The 22483-nt window shown below is 35.8% G+C and overlaps 1 pseudogene; it reads left to right on the top strand.

Moving 5' to 3' along the window:
- Positions 1-15697: 15697 nt before the first annotated feature.
- On the top strand, positions 15698-16440 carry LOC119260394 (nucleophosmin-like; annotated as a pseudogene).
- The last annotated feature ends 6043 nt before the right edge of the window (positions 16441-22483 follow it).

Here is a 22483-nt window from a genome sequence, read left to right as displayed (position 1 = left end):
TAGTGTCAACCTAACTTATGTTCTGAATGCCTTCCTGAATATGCCAGTGCCTCCCAGAGGGATCTTCCAGAGATCCTTCTATTCAACACTTCCTCTGCTGCATAAGATCAAGTTGGCATTTACAGTATTATTATGGATGACAGTGTTAATTGTTTCTTCTGCATGGAATAAGTTGGTAATAAACTGAAGATGGAGTCCTTTTTTAATATAGTTATGCTCTCTAAAGAGGAAAAACAAAGAAATTTCTAGTCATATTTATCCTAAAATCAGGCCAAATAAATAAGTGACCTTACTGGTAAAGTAAAAGTAAGCTGGGGGGGAAAAAAAAAAAGGCTTACTTGGAGAGTAGTTCTTTTAGCCAGTTCCATAGCATAATTGTAGATCTACCATTATCTACCATTATCTACAATGAAATGCTACTATAGAAGATTCTTTTTAAGTTAAATCTCTTGACAAATATGTAATAATTTGTTGATTTATTTATTCTTAAATATGACTGGTTAATAAAATGTTGACAAATTTCACATACTCTTAACAGTCTTAAACTCCAATATCCAATAAGAAAATATCATTAAGTCATAATTTGGTGTAGGTTTAGATAGTCTGAGTTAGTATTGGGGAAAAGGAATATAAAGAGAGCTAAGTTAAAGTACCTATGCAAAATTAAAATTTCATTCTTGACTTTGCCTGTTATTTATCTGCAACATAGCTTATTTTTCTCCTTCCTTCCTTCCTTCCTTCCTTCCTTCCTTCCTTCCTTCCTTCCTTCCTTCCTTCCTTCCTTCCTTCCTTCCTTCCTTCCTTCCTTTCTTTCATCCTTTCTTTCTTTCTTTCTTTTTCTTTCTCTCATTGAGTGACATTAGCCTGACATTTGGGCTATGGTTTTTAAGAAGTAAACAGTTGGCAAGTAGCTGGTGAAGTGAGGCAAGCAACTCACGTTATATCAATCCTTTAATAGCTATCAGATATCATTGATATTCAGCAACTGCAATGACTTTGATTAAAACTGGAACTAGCATGGAAACCTTGTTTGAAGGCTAGGTGTGTCATTCCCATTAGATAGATTTATTGAATCCCATTCTTTGTTCTACCTTTGAAAGGTGACAAACTCATAATATAATCTGTTGGGGGAGTTGTCTATTTTTTTTGGAAGTACAATTCATTCTTTTTCTGTTTCTTTTTGTGATCTACAATTAATATTTTCTAATTCATTTTCAAGATGATAAATACAAACTCATACTTTATGAATACTTGTAACTCAAATTGTTTTCAGTTAAAATAAATAAAATACCATTTATTTCTTGACTAGGATCCTTCCATTCTATTTCTATGTTAATGATTGAACTCCTTATTTAATTTTTAATCATTTATTTTTTTAATATGTAACTAATTTTTACTAAATATTATTACCTAAGCTATCAGTAGGGACCTAGTGGCACAAGTGCTTGTGTATGCTTAAAGGCAAAATAAACCTCTGGCACCTATGAATAAATTGAGAGTTATTACCCAGTCTAATTATATTTAAATGTCCCAACATGTCCAACTTTATATCTGTTAAACTAAACATTTTTGTAGGACCTATTAGATCAGTAGGCTGGAACTTTTTAATATTTTATTTAGACATTTCCAAAATAAATTAAAAGTTTCTAATTTTTTAAATTTTTTTTTCCTTCTCTGTGTGTATGTTTATGTGTTATACTACATAGATATATATGTTTATTTATTGAAGTGACAGCCAAAATAATCACCATTTTTAGTGAGTAGATCTTTATAAAATTGCTGTTCCTAGTTAGAATATTTGATTTTGTTGTCTTCACTCTTATTCTTTGTAGTTCTGTTTGAAATTGTTCTCAATATACAGGCTTATGTGTTTGAAGACAAAATACTAAAAGATGAATTGTTATATCAAAGATATAATTGTTTTATTTTTTTAACAGTGCATTTATTCATGCATACAAGAACTGGGGTACAAGCCAGAGGTGGGTGTGTGTGTGAGAGGATTCACCAGAGACAAAGTGGGGGACAGAACAGGCAGAGTGACTGAAATACACTGCTGAGGGGAGCAATGGGTGAGACAGGAGAGGTCTACTGCACCATTTGAGTAGCAATCTGGCTCTGAGGGATCAAACTCATGCTGCAAAGGCTGCAGACAGCATCACAGTGCTGTGCTTAACCCCTTGCGGCACCAGGGAGGCTCTAATACAATTATTTTAACAACTTTTGGAACATTTGGTGAAATTATCCTCTAATCTTTGGGTCATATGAATGGCTAATTCAGTATAATTTGCCAAGTTTTTATTTTTTTTTAAGATTTATTTATTGATGTATACAGGAGCTGGGTTGTAGGTCAGAGGTGTGGAGAATGAGAGGATTCACCAGAGACAGAGTGGGGAGCAGAACAGACAGACTGATTGAAATACACTGCTGTGGGAAGCAGCGTGCCAGACAGGAGAGGTCTGCTGCACCATTGTGGGTAACTCCCTGGTCGGCTGGGGATTGAACTAGTTCTGCAAAGGTGATAGATAGCTTCACAGTGCTATTTATAAGCCCTTTGATCCACCAGGGAAGCCCTACCTTGCCAAGTTTTGTACAGAGTTTTTTTTTTTTTCCTTTTATAATATGAAGATAACAATATACTAATATGACAATATAGTAATGATATTAATATATTTTCTCATTCATAAAATTAAGCTAACAATAGTACCTTACAATAACAATATTACCCCATAGAATTGCTGCATTGAATGTCAGTAATGTGTAGTTAGACAAACATCATGTACACATTTTTTGCTACTATTATTTGCAAATGCTGTAGGTAAAATTAGTTTCTCATTTTAGATCTTATTTGATTATTAAATGGACATATTTTCATATTTGAAGCATTTTTCCTTCTTTGGTGGATTATTTATTGATAATCTTAGCACAATTTTCTAATGACTGTTGATTATTCTTATTTTGATATATTCTCTGTCTCATAAACATATTAATCTTGTGCCTGTTCTAAATATTTCAAATATTTTCTTCATTTTTTTTAAAGATTTATTTATTTATGCATCCAAGAACTGTGGTACAGGCCAGAGGTGCAGGGGGGTGAAAGGATTCACCAGAGACAGAATGGGGAACAGAACAGGCAGACTGATTGAAATATACTGTTGAGGGGAGCAATGAGTGAGACTGGAGAGGTCTGCTGCACCATGTGGGTAGCTCCCTGTCCCACCAGGGTTTCAAACTCATGCTGCGGAGGCCGGGGATAGTTTCACAGTGCTGTGCTTAACCCTTTGCACCACCAGAGAGGCCCCTTTCTTCAGCTTTTTATAGCATTTTGTGAGCATTTAATTTTTTTAACTCAAATAACCAATTTTTTTGTGCGTATTTTGTCTTTTATTTAGTTGTCTGTCACTGCTGTGACAGGCTACCAAAATGCATGTAATTTAAAATAACGAAGTTTATTCTTTCATAGTTATGGATCCTGGAAGTTGAAAACAAGGTGTTGGAAGGTTCGTTCATTCTAGAGGTTCTGAAAAAGAATATGTTTCCGTGCTTCTCCACTATTTTCTTGTAGTAGAAACCCTTAGCATTCTCTCCAACCTCATCAACTCTTACACACATTAATCCAATGGGCAACATCCCACTGGTTTTTGCAATGTTTCCTATTGTAAATAAGTTCATTTTCAACCTGTCTATGTTTGAACACTTCTTTAGTCCTTCCTGGATTTCTCTAGTGTCAGAGTCTATTGCTACCTTTGGCTTCAACAGACATTTTTTTTATTATATTACTTATTATTGAGGTAATAATGTTTTAAAAAACTGGTTAAAATTTGTAGGGATAGGCTGGCAATTCTTCAAATGTTTGTTGTCACACCTAGTCCATCATCAAAGCACTCAGAATACTCCACCATAGTCCATTGTGTCCCCTGTCACTTGCTTCCCTCCCTCCCTGTCCCTCTGTTAGCTTCATTTCCAGTCAGATTTCGAGGGCTTGTTTTGATTTAGTTTTTTTTTAGTTATCATTGTTGTTTCTTCGTTTTGTTTCTCTATATACCCATGAGTAAAATCATCATCAATAGGTTTTACTAATTCCAATCTTGTCTCTTTGCTAGTGGATTTGTAATCACCACCAAAAAAAAAAAAAAAAAAACACTTTACATTTTTCTTCTCCTACATGCAGGCATTTTAATTTTCTTTCAACTTTCTAATATTTAATGAAAAACTTCCTTTTTTATTTCTTAGTTGTGATATTTTCTACATGACATGGACTCATTTTTATTTCTTGTGCCACACATTTCTATTGGATGATTCTGTCTTGATATTCCAAGGTTCAGCAAATTCAGTGTGTTCAAAGTTGAAATCATTTCCGTAACTCCCTATCTCCTCCTTCTGGAAAACAAAACAAAACAAAACAAAAAAACCTCTCAGTTAATGGCATTTACAGTCATCTCTTCCTCAAACTGGAATCCTCCACAAATATTTTTAGGTCCTATCACTTATTCCTTGTTAGTCACTGTACCACATTGATTAGAGCTGTTAAGTTCCTTTTGGAAATTCCACCAACTGCCATGCTATCATGCCACTACCTTTCAGTTTCTTTCCTCATAATCCTATTCTTCTGATATTCCTTAAATCTAAATGTTGATACAATTATCTACTGAACACTGACATCCTCCCCCAACACACTCACACCTTTCTTAGCCCCTTTCCCTATGTTAGTGCCAACTGGTAAATCCAGAATCACTAGAATGGCAATCGAGGCCACTTGTCAAAATTTTAACAGTTTTATTACCCACTATGGACCATGGTCTCTCCCATAACATTTTTTTTTTCTACTAAAAATGTCTTCCATCTGATTAGAATGTCTTATTTGGGATTCTCTGCCAAGAGATAATTTGTCTACTTGATTGTATAATTATATCCTCACTTGTTACAGAAATAATTTGAGGCTTTTTTAAATAAAATTAGAAATAAAATGTGATTTCCTGAGAGGATGTGGAAATCTAAGAAGCCCTTCAGTGAGCTTCTTCTGGAATTTATGACTTTGTGTAATTTCTCTTGAGTATGGTCTGGACTAACTGACTTCAATGAAGAATCTATGGCAGAATTGGTGAGATTAGATTTCTATTTCAAAGATTAGATTTAAATACTATGATGTCAGTCTTGAATCCCTTTTTAGGCTCATTCACTCACCTTTGAATTATTTGCCTGAGGAAAATATGGGGCCATGTTATAAGTTGCAAAAGGATTAGGAAGTTGGAAAGAAACACATTAAGTTAGGAGGATTTCAGATCTTTTTTAAGTCTATACCCTCATTTCCCTTTCTGCTAGTTGTCTTTCATCCAGCTAAGCTGAGGTGAGCAACTCATCCTCCCAACAAAGATTTGATATTTGAAAATTCACAGGGGTCATTAAAGTACTAGACATCAAAATGAATTGCACATTAAGAATTTGATAGTAATTAGGAAGAAAGGATGTACCCTTAGCCCTCATCAAGCCAAGTCTACCATAATTTCCAATTTTTAATATAAAGAAATTTAGACCAATTAATGCTTTAGAAATCTATCATCTTACAACAGTTGGTTTTGGCTTTGGTTGAAAACCAAGTTTACTTTTATCTTACTTGTGAAAATGAATGAGCTCAATTTTCCAGTTTCTGTTTATGTGAGTATATCTCAAAAACTACATTGTTTTAATATTTTCTTTATATAGGATGAGTATATTTTCTACCCTTTGGTTATATAGCTAAATTACATGGAAAGAAAATGTTAAAGAAACTTAATCTATCAAGAGGTCTCTTTCTCTCTAAAAATAAAATAAAGGTATAAAAATATTTAATGAAATACAAAAGATAAATTGTCTTTTTTAGCATCTTAAAATCACAAAAGAAAATTGAAGTGCTCATTAATCCTTGTAATTCCACACACACACACACACACACACACACACTCAACCAAGAATATATGATGCTATTAATAAAAAAATCTTTGAACATTTGTGTATTTGAAATACTACTTAAATGGAGTGACATCTGAGATTTTTATCCTTGAATCGTTTCTTTATTATTTGTTTGATATAATGCAACAATTATTTATGGCATTATGCAGTTGAAATGGATTCACTAGACAAATAATAGTCAATACTTTTGCCTCCCCATTATAATCCAAGACTTTTATGCTTATCGTTCAGATGAAAAATTTATTTAGGGATCTAGAAGAGTCACAAAATACTTTGATTAAATGCAGTACAACACAGCCCCTGAAAAGAGGAGTCCTAGTCTCACACCAACATTGCACTCTGATCAGTCTCCATTATGTAGAAAAATACAGTGATAGGACAATTATTTTTTGTCTTTTTAAAATATATACATTGAGACAGAAAAACACACTTTTTTATGTGCCTCCTGTATGTCTTTCCTTAATCCCATAGACATTGATAGTTATTCTCTATATCCTACCTCTATAGAAAATATTGTCTCTGTATTTCTTAGTACCTGAATTTGCACATTTTCATCACCTTTGGTTGGGTCGTTTTATGCTTGTGAAACATCTGGCTATCACTCTAAAGGAATACCAAAGGAAAAATTGTCCACAGTCTAGGTCAAATCTATTTTTCATGTGCAAATATTAGATGAAATGAAAAAAAATAATTTTACATATATAACTACAATAGATGCAATAATTGTTAAGACTGATAATCAAACCATATCCCATGACACAAGCCCTGGGGTAAAGCTGGCTTTTCCCCTGTGGTCTGAGCAGCCTGGATCCCTCTTTTGTTGGTGCCACTGCCCCAGCATGCACAGCCTAGGGGCCAGCTGGTGCATGCTGCTGTTAAAACAGCAGAAGTGGCAAGGCCACCCTGCACCAGAGCAAGCCCCAACAGTGGAGGCAAACCCCGAGACCACAGTCCCTGCTTCAGGGCTGCTGGGAGGAGTGTTAGGACCCACTGAGCCAGCTCCAGTATACCCTCTCCCTCAAACCGCAGGCAGAGAGGCCCATGGAATGTCCAGCCAACTTGGCAGGCTCCCAGGAGCGCCTACCCTGCAGTTGAGACTGTGTTCTAGCACTGCTGCAGACCTCCATTTGAATTGTTACACCTGGTCCTGCTGCAGGAGCACTGGGTAGTTGTTCTTTGGTGCCCACCAGCCATGAATTTAACCTGACCTCAGGGCAGTTCGAGTCTGTGCAGATGCTTAGCTTTTCCCTTTTGTATTTTTCTCCTGGATGGTAAATGAACTGATCAAGTTCAAGTTCAATGGACCAATCAGGTTCAAGATCTTTTTTTTGTTAATTAGTTTGTTTTTGGGGGGGTTGAAAAATAAAAGTGAACTGTTTGATGCTAACTGGCACCAATTTTAGACACTTAGGATTGAAAATAGTCTAATCAGAGTTGGGGACCCTGACAGAAGATATGAACAGATGACCTTGGAAGAAGCAGCATTGAGCAAGCAAACTCTGCGGGACCAGCAGACCTGCAGATAAGCATGGACATCTAGATTTCCATAGACCTTTTCAGAGACCTGACTACTGTACCTACCTGTGGCCTTACCTCTTACACTGCTTGCAAAAAGCACCACTGGCTTGGTTTGATGTCTGAAAAAGAGCTGGTGACTATTGGTTTATGCCAGTGACTCACAAAGAGGCATTTGTTGTTTGTGTAGGCCAGCAACTCACAGAGAGCTGCAATACTGGTGTCTCTGACATCACCTCCTCATGAGCAGTGGTGACTGGAAACACAGACAAGTGTTAACCAGCAATGTTGATAGGTGACTGACCAACACTCTGTGTCTGGCCGCCTTTGAGGCTGTCCATTGCTTCTGTCCAGAACATGCTCCTGATGGTGTCTCCATTGTTATCTGGTCAGACATCTGGTGCTGTCCATATCAGCCTTCAATTACTGTGGACTGCTATGGCATCTCTGGGGTACTGCTGGCTGGTATGCTGCCAGCTCCTGGCCCTCATTGATGGAACAATACTATCTTGCATGAGCAAACTTTGTTTGGGACTAATGGACACTGCAGACACTATCTGAAGTGAGACAGGTGGCTACCTGTGCCCTTAGAAATTCTGTTTTTTCAATCTCCTGTTTATTTATAAACCTCATAGTTGTTCCCTGAGCCTTAGTGTTCTTGCAATTATCAGTGCACAGGTGAGAACCCACAGATAATTACCTGTCCCCAAGTTGACATTGACATTGTCCCTTGACACTCTTTTAAGTATAACCTTAATTGTGCATGAGGAAAATACAATACCCTATATCTAGTTTATAATAACCATTTTTCTGTCATCCATTTCTAATACAATATAATTTCTAATCTTTTAAACATTGATGGATTATGTTTACTCTAAATAATTGAAAATCATATGATATACATAACAGAATTTACATGACTACCACATGCTACAAATGCCAGATTCTCATCTTCATTTTAGTGTAAAAATGTTAGAAATGGGACATATTTTCACTGTGTAGTCAACTTGAGAGGATTTTGCACTGAACAACTAGCAAAATAAATTCAAAATACATACTCACATTTGAAATTAGTCACCTCAAAGTAAAATTGGAAATTGTGAACAGGTTCTGTTATAGTGCTGTTGCAAAGAGTTTTGTTTTCCAATGCTAACCATATATTACCTTTTACCAGTCCTATTGGCTTGCAAGAATGTATCCTGTCTTCATTCACAAATTTAAAGAAATATCGGATAGAAACTGCAAAACAGAAAAGAAGATATAAAGTAGATCTGAAGGCAAAATTCATTGCTGCAACACTGGGAAATACAATGCTTGCTTATAGAAAAGTGTTCTTCTAACCAGGGCTTTAAATTTGTTTGATGTTATGATATTCACAGTAAGTTTTTCTAGAATAATACAAACTTATATGAATGTGCTAGATCTCTTTTGTTTCCCTCCACATCTGCTTCCCCTTCAGGATGTTTATTGCATGAAGTACAGCTATGGTTGCTTTGCCCTCTAGATACTTATTTATTTTGACTAATGAGAGGAACCATCAGGAAATGTGAGACAGGGAAGGAAGAGAAATCAGGTTTGGGATAATTATTTTCATTTTTCACTTCCAGTTAGTTCATATATATTTTTATTATTTTAATTATTTTAAAGATTTATTTATTTATGCCAGAGGTGTGGGGTGGTGAGAGGATTCACCAGAGACAGAGCAGGGAACAGAACAGGCAGACTGACTGAAATACACTGCTGAGGGGAGCAGCGGGCAAGTCAGAAGAGGTCTGCTGCACCATGTGGGTTGCCCTCTGGCTGGTGGAGGGAATTGAACTCCTGTTGCAGTGGCTGCAGTGAGCTTCCTAGGCTGCGTCTCAACCCCTTGTGCCATCAGGAAGGCCTCGTATCTATTTTTAAATGTATCTTTTTTTAATTTATTGAGGCAACATTAGTTTACAACATTGTATACAATTTTGAGGTATAAGGTTACTCCCTTCAGGTGTTTTTACCACACCACATGTACAACCCAGACACCTACAGTCCTCCCTCACAGCCCATCTTGCTCTTTACCCATTTGTTTTCTCCCTTTCCCTCTACCTGTGATATTCTCACTTCTACAGTTAGGTTTCTACAATTTATTGTTTGGCTTTACCTAAATCTTTGCTCGTTTTGTTAAAAAAAACAAAACAAAACAAAAAACATATAAATCACATCATTTGTTATTTGTCTTTCTTCTACTTACTTATTCTCTTGTCTGTGATCAAATATTTCCCTGAGGATTCAAGATTCCATGTGGTGTACTTTTTCCATCTCCCCATTTTTAGCTTTCTTGGTTGCTATGTATTCAAATATACTAAGAGTGTAGAATTTCAAATTTTCCAGTGGATGGCACCACTGCATGTTAAGAATAACTGATATGTAGCTGTCTTGTCTGGTGGGCATGAGGAGCTGGGTGGGTACAATCTCTGGTAAAAGTGATGTGTGGGAGTGGCTCATATCTATGGTAACATTGATATTCTTCATGCCTGGGTTTCCTATCAGTTTGAGTCCTGTGGGTTGTGGAGGAAGAGAAGTGTGATATTGCACATTGTTTTTTTCACTGATAACTCACCTCAGATCTTTCACAAATATCTCCCCACAGTGAAGTCCACCTAAGCATCTCTCCCTCCCCTGAGATCACCTTTTCACAGGAATATGAGTGTGACTCACTGCTTCTGCCACCCTCATTGCATCCAGTCACTCCTTGCTATCTATCTTTTACACATTGTTTACAATGTGTATTGCAATTTACACATTGTTTCTTCTTTCACAGATAGCATTCATCTCCAATGTCCAGGAGGTGCTCTAGTGATGTCTCCAATTCACACAGTAACTCTGAGTGCAGAGCCCCTCTGGCCTACTTTATTATTATTTTTTAATTTATTTATTATTGACTAGAAGAACTAGGGTGTAGGCCAGAGTTATGTAGGAGGGGAAGGTAAAAGGATTCACCAGAGACAGAGTGAGGAGCAGAACAGGTGGATTTACTGAAATACACTGCTAAGGGGAGCAGTGGGTGAGACAGTAGAGGTCTGCTGTGCCATGTGGGTAAGCTTCCTGACTGGGGATAGAAGTCAAGGGGTCACAGTGGGCTGTCATGGTGGAAGCACTGAGACTTCACACCTAGGACACAGGGAGGCCTCTCTATGGACTAGTTTAGATTATTATCTCAGGAGTGAAACATGGACCCATCTCTGATGTCACTCTCTCCCCTAATCAAAACCTGATATTTGTTTTGTTGTTGTGGTTTCTCACTACTAACAGCCATAGCTTGTGTCCGGAAACAACACTATAAAACTATTTTATCTGCCTATATGTTGTAAATGTTTCCTGTTTTTTTTTAAAAATCTTATGTAACACTATGCTATCCATTGTAGGTCTGTTTAATACCTCCCCACAAATAAACATTTCTTTCTTTACATCTTTAAAGTATCCAGTTTTAATACACACATTATTTCTTGCTTGGGAAGTCATTTATGCAGTGTGCAGTGAGTGAGGACAGTGGACATGCTTATTAGAGACACAAAGCATTAGTAAGAGATTGCAATCACTCTATAAACTTTTAAAATTTAATATAAGTTATAAATAATCAAAATTATTGTTTCTATTCCTTTGAGAAAATTCAGGAAAATCTATTAATTACAGAAGAAATCAGAGGGATATATTAATATCTATTTCTATATATACATACACATATGTAACCACATATGTACATATATTTGAAAATCTATATCTGCAACTTAATAACAGTTAATATATTTCTATTTTATTCTTCTGTTTTTAACTATGTAGTCACTATACTGAATACACAATACAGTCAATATTCTGTCCATATGATCTTGAAGTTCAAGAGCTCAAGTAAAAAAAAATACACTGTTTGAAATGAAATTAAGTAGACAAAGTAAATGTACCTCTATCCTCATTATCCCAGGTTTATGACTTTTAGTTTTCTTCAACAGAGCTACAACTCTAAACAAGTTGGAAATAATTGAGGCAAATATCACTATTAATTCCCTTAATTAAACTTCTAATTAAAAATACAGAGACAAAAAGGAAAAAGGACAATCACATAAAATCAATTCCTTCATTATGCCTGGAAGATAATCCAAATTTTAAATTAACTGTGGTTGGAAAACAAAGCAAATAAATAAGCATACACTGGTGTGAAACTTAGGAATATACAAGGGAAAATAAATTGCTTTGAAAAGGGGGGGACAGCTAGTAGAGAGTCTAAATTTAAACTAAACCATCATCAGAAATGAAAGATCACTTATGATGTGAAAACAGATACAAGATTTATAAGAGCATGTTTGGATACAAAGATTATACAGGAGTAGATAGTGGGAGGACAGAAAAAAGAAAGGTATCCTTTAGAAAGCAATGTTGATATCAATGGGTTGAACCTATTCCATTAAATCATATATTGTGTTGTAAACCAATGTTGTCTAAAAAAAATAAGCAACGTGTTGAAAGGAAAAAGAGTGAAATGGGATATTCAGGACATTTCAAGGCAAAAAATATTTTTAAAAAATACAAGCAAAGGAAATAATAAAAATAAGAACTGAAAAAGAAATAGAGATTAAAAAATGGCCCAAGATTTCAATAAAACCTAAAGCTGATTCTTTGAAAAACAAAGAAACAAACAACAACAACAACAACAAAACCAGGTAAATCTGTAGCTAGGTTCACAAAGCAAAAAAATGGAGAAAACGCTAATAAATGGTATCAGAGACAAAAGAGGAAATGTTACAACTTTCATCTCAGAAACACGAAGGATCATGAGAGATTACTATAAAAATCTATTTGGCAATAAGTTTAATAGCTTAAAAGAATGTAGACCATACTAGATATATACAATCTTCTGAGAACAAGTCAGGAAGATATAGAAACCTAACTAGGTCAATAACAAGCCAAAAACAAACAAACAAACAAACAAACAAACAAACAAAAACAAACAAAAAATAAAACAAAACAAAAATACAAAAAAAAAAACAAACAGTAATTAAAAGTCTCCCAGAAAACAAAAGCCCAGGAGTTCTACCAAATCCTCCAAGCTTCCAGTGAGTTCTACCAAATCTTCAAAAACAAACTAGTATGTATGTATTTATGTATGTATATATGTATCTTTCTCTTCCAAAGTGAGAAAGAGGGAATGCTTCTAAAAACATTTAAAAAATGAAATTATTATAATATCAAAAGCAGTCACAAACATAGGAAAAAATAGAAAGCTACAGAAAAATATATAAATGAAAACTTAGGTGCAAAAATCCTCAGCAAAATCTCACAAATTCAATAATACATCAAAGTATCATGAACAAGTAAGATTTATTCCAGGGACACAAAGATGATTCAATGTCTGAAAAATCAATTGATATAATTTATTATGTAAACAACATAAAATATAAAAATCAGAATAAAGTAAAAAGATCATATCAATAGAAGCAGAGAAAAAAATAGAAAAGATTCAACATCAAAAAAAAAAAAAGAAAGAAAAGATTCAAGATTCAATACCCATACCATAAAAAGCCTCAGAAAAATATATGATAGAATGAACATACTTCAACATAACAAAATTACAAAAATAAGATACCTGAGCTTTCAAAATTTTGTTCCCTCCCTTCCTTTTCCAGAATATATGAAAACTGGCGTAAAGGGCCTCCCCAGTGGTGCACCGGTTGAGCGCTGGGCTGCGAAGCTGCCCGCAGCCACAGCAGCACCGGTTGGATCCCCAGCAGCTGGTGAGGGTCCCACATGGCACAGCAGACCTCTCCTGCCGGCTCCCTGCTCCCCTCAGCAGTGTACTTCATTGGTCTGCCTGTTCTGCTCCCCACTCTGGCTCTGGTGAATTCTCTCACCCTCCCGTGCTTCTGACTGTACCCAGTGCTTGTATAAACAAACAAACAAACAAATAAACAAACAAACAAACAAACAAACAAATAAATAAATAAATCTAAAAAAAAATGGCGTTAAAAAAAAAATAGTGTGACTTGAGGAAAACATAATTTAGCCACTGTTCACTGACTGAGGGGTCCAATTTGGCTGTATTCCAGGTTTGGTGGTGAAGTGGTTCAGACAGTTTTAACCTGTGGTTTCTATATCTGCCACTGAGGATATTTTTCAGGAAGGAGGAAGAGGCAGATGGCCTTGTAGGGAAAGACATGTCCTTTTTAGCATAGTTGACCCATTATTTGTACTTTCATATTGGAGTTTAGTCTTCTTCTTTTCTTTTTTTTTTTTTTAAGATTTATTCATTTATGCATACAAGACCTGGGTACAGGACAGAGGTCTGCTGCACCATGTGGGTTGCTCCCTGGCCTGCTGGGGATTGAACTCATGCTCTAGAGGCTGTGAACAGCTTCACAGTGCTGCTTCTTAGCCAGTTGTGCCACCAGGGAGGCCCTAGTCTTATTTTCTCATCTACTTGTAAAAGTAGTTATAGGTAATAAGTGGAAAATAGATATTGGATGCTATATCTATTTTTGTGATTAGAATATTTGATTAGTTGCTTATTATAAATTGAAAATGAACCAGCACATCAAGAGAGCTAGCAGATTGAAAAAATAGTTTAGGGCCTCCCCTGGTGGCATAGAGGTTGAGCGCTGGGCTGTGAAGCCACCTCAGCCTCTGCAGCGCCGGTTCGATCCCCGGCCACTGGAGAGGGTCCCGCATGGTGCACAGACCTCTCCTGCCACCCGCTGCTCCCCTCAGCAGTGTTTTTCAGTCCTTCTGCCTGTCCTGCTCCCCGCTCTGGCTCCGGTGAATTCTCTCAGTGTCCCATGCTTCGAACTGTACCCAGTGCTTGTAAAAATAAATAAATAAATGAATAAATAAATGAATAAATGAATAAATAAATGAATAAATACTTTAATGATTTTTTTTTTCAATGTCAAAATAGTGGTAATTGTTCTTGTTCATGTTTACTGTAGTCAACTGACTTCACAGTATCAAAAAAAAAAGAAAATTATTCCAAATGTCATATAAGTTGATTATTGTTAGGATTTACAGTTTGAATATGAATGAAATGATTTCTTATTCTGTAACTGAGGTCACTACTTTGTTTTGAATAGAATTAAGTGTCGTGGCCATACCTAACTCTAAGGTATAACACACAATGCTGTTTTCATTGCATGGATTTTGTACCAAACTGAACATTGGAAGTTCAATGACCAAGAAGAAAATTGCAAACAGATCCAAATAAATGAAAAAGATGTACCATCTGAAAGCCTAGGGTTAAATTAGATTGAAAGAATAGCTACATAATCCAAGAACAATAAGCAAAACTTATACCCAACTAACTTTTTGAATTTCAGCCATGTGAAAGGACTTAACTTAGCTCTTACAGTTCAAATGTAGGTATATTTAGAGAATTAAAAGATTGTATTCTAAAGTAGACAATTGAAATACAGTATAATCAAATTAAGCTTGATCTGGCATAAAATCTTTGTAAACCTCTTATTGTATATAAAACTTTCAATTTTTTAAAGTTAAAGATGTAAGGGGACAAAATACCTTTGTCAAGAACTTGTAAGTGAACATATCTAGCAGGTAGGGTAGCAATCAGTGCCAGCCATGTCTTTTAAATAAATGAAAATGTTAACATGTGCTCCTATATAATGTTCCTCGAGCCATGGGGTTTCATCTGAAGAAAATATATTTCCGACCTTTACTTTATTTCAGATAAATCAGCATATCTTTAGTGCTTGGAGGCTCAGTTGATTAAAACAGTTCTTTAAAGATGTTCCTGAGCAAAGACTATTTGAATTACCTGTCTTCATTTTTTATTCATTTCTAATTTGAGTTCTTCATACTCTTTCTTATTCTGGTACGATAGAGGGGAAAAAAAAAAAACATTTCAAGTGAATGTGCAAGATTTTTTGGTCAATGTAAGCATAGAGATACACTCCACAAGCAATTATATTTGCATAATAATAAATAAACAAACAAACAAACAAATAAATAAATAAATAAAGTCTCTGGTGTGTGATTCCATCCTGATCAGCTGTTCTCCCAGTCAGTAGTCAATTATCTCGTTTTGCCTTCTCTCCCACCTAAGTGCATGTCGCCAGCCCGTGGAAGATTGGATGGCCATGGCCATGATATTCCTGAGGCTCCCGAATGGTCTTTTTTGCTTATTAACTGAAGACCAGAGACTATCCCTTTAAGATGAATAGTGATGAAAATGAGCCCTGGTTATTTTTAAAACAGACAGTTTATGGCTGGTGAGAAGGAAGTATTGCACACTGTTGAAGCAGAGACAATGGATTATGAAGGCAGGCCAATTTATGTAACATTCAAATTTTAAAAACAGCTACACAGCCAATAGTTTCCTTTGGGGGCTTTGAAATCACATCACTTGTCTCATGGTTGAAGTGTGGTCAGCGTTTCATGCATATTAGTGAACAGCTCTTAGTAACCATAGAGGAAGAAACAGAGTCAGAAGATGAAGAGAGGGAGAATGTGAAACTTATAAGCATATCTGAGAAGTGTTCTAACCCTAGAAGTGGTAGCAAGGTTTCACAGAAACACACATGCATACAAAAAATTTTGTTGTTGATTAGCATGAAGACGATGATGATAATTTTGGTGATAGACAAAGCTGTTGGAAACAAACAAACAAACAAACACCAGTAAAGAAATATTTGCAAGACCAGACAAAAATCATAAAAGTCAAAACATAATGGGAAAAGACTCAAAATCATCAATACCTGGATCAAAAGGTTGAGAATCCTTCAAAAAGCAGGGTAAAAATCTAAAAACACCAAAAGGACCTAGTTCTGTAGAAGACATTAAAGCAAAAATGCAAGCTAGTATAGAAAAAAATGTTCTCCTCCTAAAGTACAGGTTAATTCCATCAATTATATAAAGAATTACTTCCAAAAGACTGATTAGGAGGCTGTTCAAGATTTCTGGCAATATGGAAAGTCTAAGAAAATAGTTCACAATATTTTGTTATAGTTCACGCAGTTTGTTAACTTTTTCCTCATTTCATTCCTATAATAGTTGATATCTGGCTGTTCTTTTCGTAATACAGAATTTAGAAATTTCTTTACCATGTTTGATAAATGTTGCCCAGGTTCCTTTGCTAGGAATGTGTCATGCAACATGTTTACTTAGTTTTTAATGATGGAGCTCTACCCTTTACCTGGTATTAGGTATGTGTGGGATGTTATGATAGGACATAGTGTTACTGGTGGTAAGACAAATGGAAATGGTGTGGAAGCAAACATATACATGGGCAATAAACTCAATATTTTAATAAAAAAATATTAGAATATATAAAAGCAACACTCAGTTCTTTTGTTAGATCTGTATTTTAGTGTTTTACCCATAATGCATAGTAAGGATTTCACTTCCATGAAAACATCTATAAATTAAAAAATAAAAATACAGTCAGAAAGAAATGTTCTAAACCTCTGCTATCAATTTGTATACTGTTAAGTAATAGTAATATTGTACAGAAACAGGCTTATGAATCTGAAGTAATTTTTCAATTCTTAAGAACATTTTTCCCATTACTGTAATTGCTTTATTTTTCTCTGTTGAATTTGAGAGTGGAATCACTTTTGCTACTTAGTAATTAACAGTGAAAATCTGTTATAATATGTCATTATAGATCATTGCCAAATAAAAAGCAAGCAGCAGATGGTGTACTTTATGTTAAGCTACAGTGCACATGCATTAGGACTTTTTTTTTCTCTCCCAGGAAATTTGCAATTTACACTACGGAAGCTGTAGAGCAAGAAGCTGTTTTTACTAGCATGGAATCCATAAAATGTGTGGTATCATGTCTGGCTTTAATGTTCTGTGATAAGTTACCTTTAGAGACCATATGTCACATATTTTCTCTTTCCTCTCTCTTCCCCTCTCCACCCTCCTCTTCCCTTCCTCTCTTAATTATCTGGAATATTGACATGGGATAATAAAGCTAAGTTGTAGTAAGTCTAATTGTCTATAAGTTATTAATTAAAAATCAGAAGATTTAAGAGCTAACAAAAATTCTTCACTAGCCTTCTTTAATTGACATTTTTTTAAGATGTTATTTATTTATGCATACAGAGCTGGGGTGTAGGCCAAAGATGCAGTGGGTGAAAGGATTCACCAGAGACAGAGTGGGGAACAGAACAGGCAGATCTACTGAAATACACTGCAGGCGAGACAGAAGTCTGCTGTGCCATATGAGTAGATCCCTGGCCTGGAATCAAACTTGTGCGCAGTGGCTGCAGATAGCTTCATAGTGCTGCCTCTTAACCCCTTGTGCCACCAGGGAGGCCCGCTTTTATTGACCTTTTGACTTATGAGAGAAAAGAGTCACCATTTTCCATTCCCCAGCAATAATGTGACTCCTAAAATATGCTGCTTTTTGTACTCTCAAATACAACCACTTTTTGTGCTCTCTGAACCACATGCTAAAACCTTTCTCATCACTCTTGCTGTATATTTTTAACATTATTAAAATATTAAAATATTTCCTTTTGCCCACTGCTGCCCTACTATGCTGACATCTTTTCTATTTCTTGTACAAGGCCATCTGTTCCCTATACTAGTATTTTCAAATATGACATTTCCCTAAGCTTTTTCATAGCTTCATGTTATGGCTCCTTCTTACTTTCTGATATCACTTTAAATATCAGAGAAGTCACGTCTTTACCCTATCTTTGATACCAATATTGAAATTTTCTCCTTTGATTTATGCTGGCATATATTTATATTCGGTTAAATTATAGTTGGTCTTTTTCACAATATTTAAAAATCAAAATAGCAGGATCTGTGTAATTTTCACTTACTAATATATAATCAGGTTCTATGTGCATTGAAATGTAATATTTTTTTACTAATTTTAAATGACTAAAATCAAAACAGAGTAATATTCCATATACTAACAAGCAAACCTTAATTATAGTCAGTAACTAATTATCAATTGAAGAAAAAAATGCTACATCTACTTTGGAAATAATTCAAATTGAATTGCTATATCTTCCCTATCGTCTAAATCCTTGGTCATTAATAGATGCAAAAAAAATGTGAGGAATTTACGGTACTTTGCATTTTTAGAAATGTTTCCTCTGGTGAGAGATAATGAAACTAATGCAATTTTGTAAACTATTGTTTACTATCTTTACCAAGAACTGAATTAAGTAGATTAGTTAAAATTTATTGAATGGATTTAGATTAAAGATGTTACTTAAATGAAAAGTTATTGAATAAGGGATTTTTTTTTATTTCTTTTCAAGATGCTTTTACAAACACTGATAACTATAAAAGTAATAACAGCTTTTTAAGTAGAATGAAAAAGTTGCAGTCTCACATTTTAGTTTTGGACATTATTTGCAAATAAAAGAAAATAATCTAGTACCACTGTCTCCTCCCATTAGAAAGGTTATCTTAAGTTCTATATTGTTTGGGTATACTTTCTATTGTTTATTGCATTAAAGACAAAATTAAGCAGTAATGGGGGAAACGGTAAAAGCAAATACAAAGAAACAATAGTGTTTACATATTTTTACTTTCAACTTAAGATTTAGATTAGTCTCCTAAGATTGCCATAAGAAAATACCATCAACTGTGTGGCTTAAATAATATAAATTCATTTTCTGATTGTTCTGGAAGCTGAAAGTTCAGTAGTCCAGGTGCTGGTAGGGTTGGTTGAGGGTAAGGAATTTCTTTTTCTCTTGCATTCTACCACTTCCTCACTAGGTTCCTTTATCTTATGACTTCACTCCTGGTATTGTTAGTGGGCAGAATGAGGGTCTCCTTGGGGCTCCCAAACCTAACTGCTCTAAATGGGTTCTGTCATCTTCTACATGAAGACAAAACACACTTTCCATGCATAAGAACTTCAATAAAAAGAACCTAATTACAATTAGTGTGTAGTAGAGAGAAAAAGAAGAAAGGCTAATAGCTTCCCAATGAAACACCCACAAGTAACCTAGTGAGTAAATGCATAGTCAAGCAGTGTTGGCTTAAAGCAGGACCACTAAGGCCCGATAGCTTATCAAAAGTCTAAGCCACCTTCTGGTGGGGATCCAGAGGAAATAGGCAAAAGGGGCCAGGCATGTCAGGAAGGAAAAGAACAAAGTCAAAACCCAAGTCAAGATAAAGGTTATCATTGTCAGCCTCTCCATAGGCCTCTCACCCACATCTCTGTCACCTTGAAGTGTCTCCTTCCATGTCCCCCAAATCCCTGGTGCAAGTCCAAGGCAAGGAGTAAGCATGGCTTCTTCTATGCATGTCTCTCCTCCATGTCGTCTTCTAGACTATTCTCTCCTTCCATTCTTCTAGCCTTCTCACCCCAATTTTTTTTTTCCTCTTTCAAGTTATTTTTAGCTTCCCCTCATTGCTCAGCTCCACCCTTTCCTAGATGGGGCAAATAACGTGGAGCCTTCCAGTTGTACAGGGATCACACTCTTACAGTATCTCTTCCTCGTAGTATGAGGACCCTTGTCCTATGGACTAAGACCCACCCTATGATCTCATTTAATTTAAATTATACAATGAATGTGCAATAGAGAGGTAGAGAAGAAATGGATCTACCTCCAAATGCAGCCATGTTGGGGCTAGAGCTTCAATACTCCATAACAGGACTGTTTATACACTATATTTTCCAATTATCAATTTGGAAATATGGTATATTACCTAAAACTCACATAATAAAAATGAAAGCATGATATCTCAGAGATTTATTTATCCAGAAATTCCTTCTGATTAAGTTATTGCATCTCAGAGATGGGGCGGAAAATCTAGACGTGGGACATAATAAATAAATTAGGACTAAGTGAAAAACTTAGTGCCCTGCTTAACAAATTATACTCAGATGAACAATAGTCTTCACTGATTACCCCTGTAGAAAGGTACCTCCTTTAAATAAATTTGATGAATACCACATAGCAAAATGTTCTTTGTGAATATTCACAAAGCTCTGTGCTCTAAGAAATGCACAATGTGGGCAGCAAACTTCACATAACCTCGGTAACTATTGTTTTCACTTCTTGTTAAAATATGTGAGTTGCAGAAATATTGCTGCATAAAATGCACTGGAAAAAATCACAACTTAAAGTACCACCATAAGCAGATATGGGTCTGTCACATTAAATGTTAATCTTCTACTCGTTGACTTACCTGCACTATAGGGAGGTATACTTGAGCTTCCTGTTTATCTTACTGTGGATGTTTTAGGGTTATTGTCTGCAGGGAATTTTAAATGTGCAAACCCTTTCTATAACTCTAAAAAGTAAAAGAAAAAAGGAAACTTTAATGCCATAGAATGAATAGAAGTGTCAGAATGGAGATTCACTATTTATTGTGAATTATCTTGCTTTTATTGGCTGCAGTGAAGCTTTTAAGGTTAAATAAACAGCTCTCTGAGATTGACTGAGTTTGCTTCATTTGTGCATAAACATGTTCAAGAACCATAACAATATTAGAGGTTTCAGAGTGTTGTATACATTGAACAAATGCACACATTGTATCTGTAGATGTTATTATTCAACAATTGTCATGCATTTCAATGAATGAAAAATCACATGTGCATAGAAAACACTTTCCTCAAAATCAACATTCAGAAATGCTTGTCTTCTTCAGAGAAGAGACCTGGCAAGAAGAGTATCTGAAGCATTCAATGCCATTCAAGTTCAGATACTGAATAAACTTGCTGTCAGTCAAAAGTCACATATATTAGAGAAAAAAAAATGTAAGTAAACATCAATTCAGTTAAGGCGAAAAAGAAAGAAAAAAAAAAAAGACCCACAAGCACAATGGACTAACTCCCTAGTAGCTGAAGAGTACTTCTGAACTTATACTGCCTCAGAGGTCAGAGAACAGATTTTTGACAGGGAAGTGGAGAATAATTTTGTTTCTTTGACCCTGCTATCCCTGGATATCTAGAATGCCTAATACTAATCTCTGAAAAAAATATTTTTTTCCACTGATGTTTGTAGATGACTTGAAATGCTATTAACAGGCTTTTGTTCAGAGCAAAGATCATGCATTTTTTAGCTCTTATTATCCAATTTTGAGGTCCTTACTTACTATAAAGCTTTTTTTTAAAAAAATAGATTTATTTATTTATGTACACAGGAGCTGGGGTACAGGCCAGAGTTGTGGGGGTGAAAGGATTCACCAGAGACAGAGTGGGGAGCAGAACAGACAGATTGAAGTGCACTGCTGAGGGGAGCAGTGGGAGAGTCAGGAGTGGTCTGCTGTGACATGTGGGTTGCTCCCTGGCTGGTCGGGGATCGAACTCGTGCTGCAGAGGCTGCAGATAGCTTCACGGTTTGCGTCTTAACCCCTTGTGCCACCAGGGAGACCCTATTGTAAAGCTTTTAATGGAAAAAACAATAAGGATTATTTTATAAAAATGTAACCACTAATATGTTTTTAATAAGGGAAATATTTTAATGTCATAAAAAGCAAAATTAATAATTATTTTGTGTAGTTGTGTAACCAGTGGCTGAAACCAAAGACTGTTACAGATGGTGCCCCCTGGAGAGGGTGCTGGTGAGGTTAGATAGCTCCTGGGAAATATGAAAAAAATATTGGTCGGGGTGGAGACTGATTAGAATTACAAGGGACTACAGAAACCGCCTCTAGGATTCAGTGTTTAGGATTTTAGCATTTTCAGATCTTCAGGGAATCTGGGGTCAGCCATTTCTGCCCCCAGCATGCCCATCTTCCAGAAGGCTGTTGTGGGCCTCCTAAGGACAGGGAGAGGCTTCCACAGCCAAACTCAGAGAAGAAAATTTCAGAGGCTTTGCAGGTAGCTGAGTAACTGAAACTGTTCCACACTCTGCTGTTGCTGCATTCTGGAAGGGAAAGACGAAGACCCAGAGCTGGTCATGAGTGTGGCCATTTATCAGGCCATTTGGCTTCTGCAGCTGCTGTTTTGAGTATCACTTGTCTGGTACTGTGCTGAGGCATCTCGACAGCCCCAGTGAACATTTCCTGTTGTGTCTTCTGTTGTCTTCATGAGTGGATCCTGGCCTATAGTCTAGTTGCCAAGTTC

The sequence above is a fragment of the Talpa occidentalis genome, unplaced genomic scaffold, assembly GCF_014898055.3.
Source record: "Talpa occidentalis isolate TD23 unplaced genomic scaffold, MPIMG_talOcc4v2.1 talOcc4.6, whole genome shotgun sequence".
Taxonomy (NCBI): Eukaryota; Metazoa; Chordata; class Mammalia; order Eulipotyphla; family Talpidae; genus Talpa; species Talpa occidentalis.
The sequence above is the reverse complement of the archived record's forward strand: the minus strand, read 5'-3'. Positions and strand labels throughout refer to the sequence as shown.